Raw genomic sequence first — 5,849 nt, 5'->3', positions numbered from 1 at the left:
TTTCCTTTTTAAAAGGCGGTGCCCCGAACTGGACACAGCACTCCAGATGCAGCCTGGCCATGATTTGTTCTCAATAACCCCTTATTAGTTTCTTGAAATCAAAGCACTGAACATGCACTTTTCCCACAAACTACATAAGAATCTGCTGTAGAATTATGCTTGCTATCAATGTCACACTGATCAATTTCTTATATCTAAATCAACTTAGGTTCATTAATTTCAATGGGTCTACTGTCAGGGATTCTTTAGCTATGATTCCTGCATTGTGACTTTTGGTTGGCTCTTTTGGTTCCTTCCAGCTCTAATGTTCTATGAGTAGAATGTAGTTGGATAAATCCCTTTGTCTGATTTCATCAGTTGCGTGCTGAGGTCCCCAAAACACCCCTACCCCAATAACTCACACATCACACATAATTTTTGTTTAAGGTTTTTGGCATAATTTTGGCCACAACTTTATTAACATACAAATTGTGAGTGGTTGCTTAGGCATTGGTTATGACTAGCTGTCCCCCCCGCCTTGGGGGACAGCACTGACTCCCGGATTCCAGCGAGAGCCAGTGCGGAGGAACAAGACCAGGGATAACTGGAGCTGCGACACAGACCCTCAGCTACTCCCTGCATGCTCCCAGGAGCTTACGCGGCCCGCACCCTGCACCAAGGGTTTGGACGAGGGGATGGTAAGCCCCTGAATTCCTTTAACGGAATTTCCGTGCAGCAGCAGCATTGGAGGGGCAGGCACAGCCAATCCATACCCCTCCACCAACCAATTTAACCAATGCCTAACCGCCAACCTTACAAGTTGTGACAATTTGCTACGCAGTAGGCAAAACCCAATTGGCACACACTAATCAGCCAAAAGGAAAAATTCCTACCAGGCCCCCGCACCAATGCGGACGACCCCATGACAGGCATAGCAAGGTCAAAGCACAAGCCCAATCAAGGGAGGGCGGGCGGGTGATCCGGTGTCCACAGCGAAAGAGAAAGGAACATGCTGTGGACCTTGTTTAAATAACCTCTGATCCCACCCCTAAATTGGCAACATCAAATTTACCCCAGTAACACCAACCACCAATCTGATCCAAGCCCCTTGAATCTAACCTGCCTGGCAACTGTGGGTGTTTTTGCTTGGCCCCATCCGCAACCCGTGCTCTCTTTTAATGAGAACACGCTTTGCGTGCTGAGGTCCCCAAAACACCCCTACCCCAATAACTCACACATCACACATAATTTTTGTTTAAGGTTTTTGGCATAATTTTGGCCACAACTTTATTAACATACAAATTGTGAGTGGTTGCTTAGGCATTGGTTATGACTAGCTGTCCCCCCCGCCTTGGGGGACAGCACTGACTCCCGGATTCCAGCGAGAGCCAGTGCGGAGGAACAAGACCAGGGATAACTGGAGCTGCGACACAGACCCTCAGCTACTCCCTGCATGCTCCCAGGAGCTTACGCGGCCCGCACCCTGCACCAAGGGTTTGGACGAGGGGATGGTAAGCCCCTGAATTCCTTTAACGGAATTTCCGTGCAGCAGCAGCATTGGAGGGGCAGGCACAGCCAATCCATACCCCTCCACCAACCAATTTAACCAATGCCTAACCGCCACCAGAGCCCTTACGCTCGCCGCCAACCACTCACAAATTCAACCACACCCTCAACTTAGACACCACCGAATCCAGCCAAACATCATTCCCAACTGAGGAAAGATGAACCCCATCCGCCCTAAAATATTCGGCGGCCTTGAAAGTAATAAGAGGGTGAGGAATCACAAACCCGCCCAAACCAACCACCAATTTGCCTACCGCGGAATTAATCCGCTTCCTAACCCGCTCGGTGGCAGCTGGGCAGGGACTACCCCGCCAAATGCGGCGTTGAAGCAATAGTGACCAAATTATTTTAGAAGCAGGCACCATGGCCGCCAACTCCCTCAGATCCTGTAAAATGGCAGCCCGCAACCCATAACAAGAAGAGGAAACCATATCATTTTCCCCGAGCTGCACCACGATCGCTGCAGGAGGGCCAGCCAGGAGAATGCGCCTTTGCATGAGTGGTAAGAATTCCCTCCACAGCATCCCCCTTCTGGAAATCCAGGACACCTGCACGTGCTGCGGAAGGCCCAGGCCATCTCCCAATCCGGAGCGACGAGCTCTGTCAGCAGCCCAATGCACAATACTGTGCCCCACTATCCAGATACGGATAGTGGCCATACCTAGGGTTAAAACACAAAATGTAAGTACACAATCCACATTATTTCCGAACATAAGTCCGGAACGCATCTGACTTCCAACGCCCCAGGTCTTTTATCCTATCCGCTGACAAACCCCAGTGGGCAGCTGTTGTTGCAGCACCAATCCGAAAGGAGTGAGGAGCAAACTCCGAGGCCAGATGGCCACATGCCGCAACAACTTTACGCAACACCTTAGTGAACTGATGCCTCACCAATGGATGCCCATTTTCATGGATAAACAGGGGGCCCTCACCTGCCGGCCGCAAGGCCAAATATTTCCTGAGATCTTTTACCGGGCAAGGGCCCCCTTCCCCAGTTGCCGGGAGCCGAATAACTGCTCCTCTGCCTAGCTGATCTGTCTTAGAATTTCTGATATTAACCTGCAATTCTAACGGAGACAGACTCACGTCCTGCACAACAAACCCCTTGAACCTCCATCCGGCTTAAGTTCAAGGACCACCTCTCCCACTCTCAGGGCCCCAAAAAGGCTAGTGAGAAGGCTGCGGAAAATAGTCGAGCCTCGAATTTAGACCAACAGATGCTCCGCAGTTTACTGCGCATCTGAGTCAGCAAATCGAATGTGATGGGCCGCCTGGAAATAGGCCTAGAAGGAGAAAGTCGCCCCCATCCCTCCAGCGCCCTTCGCACCACAAACTTCCCACATGGATCCTTGTTAAAAAACGCCCTGCTAAAGAAAGATATTGCCGCTGAATGGATCCTCAGCGTCCTGGCCGCCCGCCGCATCTGAAACAGATGCGCTAAATACTGGAGCACCTGAGAGGTAGAATGGGGGGCAATAACCTCCCCTGCAGCCGACTGGCCGTTAAATAATAAAAAATCTGTCCAGGCCTTCTTATAAGACCTCAGAGTGGAGGGGGCAACAGATGCAGCTACTCCCTGTAAAACTAAGTGCTGCCAAGGTTCCAGAGATGATCCGGGAAAATTTCCGGACGGTCTCGAGCTACTGGCGCCAGGGACCTGAATCGCTCCATCTGAAAACGGGACAGAGCATCAGCAATATCGTTAGATATGCCCGGAACAAAACGAGCAGAAAATACAATATTAAAACGCAAACAATGCAACACAAAAGCCCGTAACAGGGCTGATACCCTAGGGGATCGTGAGGACTGCTTGGCTAGCACGTTCACCACCGCCTGGTTATCAGACCAAAAGCAAACTCGATGATCCCTGAAATGCTCGACCCACAAATGCACGGCCACTACAATGGGAAAAAACTCAAGAAACGTTAGGTCCCGAGTTATGGCTTCCCCACGCCAAGCAGGAGGCCAGCGTTCCGCACACCACCTACCATCCCAGATCCAAAAATGAACTAAAACACTCAAAAGCCGCACAGGCTACAGAGCAGCCCATGGGCATGGCCTTATCAAAGTAATATCCTCCTTCAAACTGAAAACCTAGCAACCAGAAATCATCAGGATGAATTGGGAGCAGCCGAAATGCCGATACAATGTCGCATTTTGCCAGTAGGGCACCAGGCCCAAACTTCCGTATCATCCTGATCGCATGATCCAGCGAAGCATATTTCACCGAACAAAGCTCCGGGGGAATCACGTCATTTACTGACGTGCCTCTAGGATGAGAGAGGTTATGAATCAGGCGAAATTCCCCCGGGGCCTTCTTAGGAACAATACCCAAGGGTGAAATATGCAAATTGGGAAAAGGGGGAACGGCAAAAGGACCGGCCATACGATGCAAAGCCAGCTCTTTTCCAATTTTCTTACGCGCCACCTCTGGCATGTCCCTAACAGATTTCTGGTTCCCAGGATCCCTAGCTATCGGAGGTGAAACCACTGGGATTCTGAAGCCTATAGAAAAACCATCACGTAAATAGGATGCCGAGACCCTATCAGGGTATGATTTTAATAATGACAATAAAGGCTGTAGCCGTACCGGGGTATAGGCCAAGGAGGATAGGATACTACTTTCCTGCTCCAGCGGCTGGAAGCTGAGGAGCGGCTTTGGGGGGCTGTTGAGAGCCCCCTCCTTTACGAAAGGGCCGCCGGCCCCCCGCACAAACAGATGCCGAATGGTTCCCTGAGCACTTCACACACACATGAGGAAATTTACAGGGTTGCCGTTGGCAGAAACCCTTATTGAAGTCCCAGCAAAACAGCTTGCGACCTGCTTTTGCAGGGACTGCCTTGAGATTCAACTGATCAGAGGCCTTCTTGTCAATACGTGGGGCCACGTAAGTGGTCCAGACGTCCAAGTCCTTCCGATCCCAGCGGGCTGTGGGGATCTTGGCTGCTCTACGTCTAAAATTCTGGTCATAAGCCAACGCAGCAGCTTCTCCCGCCATCGTAAAGGCTGAGCGGACTATAGACAAATACACCCATAAGTGCAAGGATCTCCGAGGATAGGCTGCTGAAACCACACCGGCGAAAACCTGGAAACTATCTAACCAGCGTTCAAAAGTCCTATCTGCTTGAGCTATGAACGCCCGTTTTTTTTGAGGGAGCAAAGCCCTTGTCTAAAGGCTCCTGACCGCAAAGCGGAGGGGCCAGGCTAAAAATATCAACATAACGGCCATTCAATATCCTGGACCGCAGTTTGGCAGACAAGTGGGCACCAGGAATAAGATCCCTAGCCGAATTGGTGGAGACTTTCACGTCAGGCAACAAGACCCCTTCCCGACACTCTTGCACCGCCCCATACTTAACCCTGTGGGAATTCGCCCTCCGCTCCCAAACCCACTTTGGGAGCCCAGAGGTCTCCCCGAAGCCCCAATAAAGCTTAAGGGAAGCTTCCTCATCACTACTAGAACTCTGGGACGAAGTACCTGTAGAAGAGGACGAGGTGTCTCTCCGTCTCTTCTTGGCGCGCCTCCTGGAGCTCTTTTTGCGGCGGCGGTGCCCACCAGAAGAGGTCTTTGGAGGTGGAGGAAGGCTGTCCTCTACTGAAGACTCAGATACCTCGCCTTGCTGCCCAGCGCCTGGAACTGACTGCAAAGAGACAACCTGTGAATGACCCAGACTCGAACTCCCAGCTACTGAAGACTGCGTAGGTGAATCCCGGACAACACGGCCCAGGGTTGATGCCCTCCTCCTGGCCACAACCCTGGTGCGACCCCGACCCCTTGGCGCGGCAACCTGAGACACAGGTAAGACCGGGGACCGGGCCAGTTGCGTGTCAGGTAAGTAACCACCGGCTGACAATGGTTCTCTCTCATCTTCACCAGATGATGACACAGGCGAAGAGGCACCCACAGGAGGAGCCGGCATCGAAGATGAGGTCGACGGGGTTGAGCAGCGGTGCATCAAGCCATCCATCTCTGCCTCAACCCACGCCAGTGCCACCGGGTCACCAGCCAGGCTAGCGACCATGGATTGGAGGCGTTTCAACGACTGGCCAGGCTCAGGAGAACGTAGGGCCTGGGACGGGCCTTTTATAGGCCGCTTTGCAGAGGGGGCAGGTCCAGGCCTCCTTGTCGCCTTCTTTGGAGCCATTCCTACTACTGGTATAAAACAAAACAAAATTAATTAATAAGGAAATATATACAGCTAAAATAAAATAGGATAACAAAGAAATAAATAAATTAAAATAACCAGCAGGTAAGCGCCAACCCAACCGCTACTAAATTATTCGATGGCTTGTCAACAATTAT

At 51.4% G+C, this 5,849-nt stretch overlaps 1 long non-coding RNA gene across 1 annotated transcript; it reads right to left on the bottom strand.

Annotated features, from left to right (window-relative positions):
* Positions 1-1,227: 1,227 nt before the first annotated feature.
* Positions 1,228-5,208, bottom strand: LOC310765330. Its single transcript, XR_014549527.1, has 2 exons — positions 5,025-5,208; positions 1,228-2,206 (listed from the first exon to the last, which is right to left on the bottom strand). It is a non-coding gene; the product is annotated as an uncharacterized lncRNA (long non-coding RNA).
* Positions 5,209-5,849: the final 641 nt, after the last annotated feature.

This window comes from Podarcis filfolensis (genome assembly GCF_964270895.1).
Source record: "Podarcis filfolensis genome assembly, chromosome: 6".
In the NCBI taxonomy this organism is placed as follows: Eukaryota; Metazoa; Chordata; class Lepidosauria; order Squamata; family Lacertidae; genus Podarcis; species Podarcis filfolensis.
The sequence above is the reverse complement of the archived record's forward strand: the minus strand, read 5'-3'. Positions and strand labels throughout refer to the sequence as shown.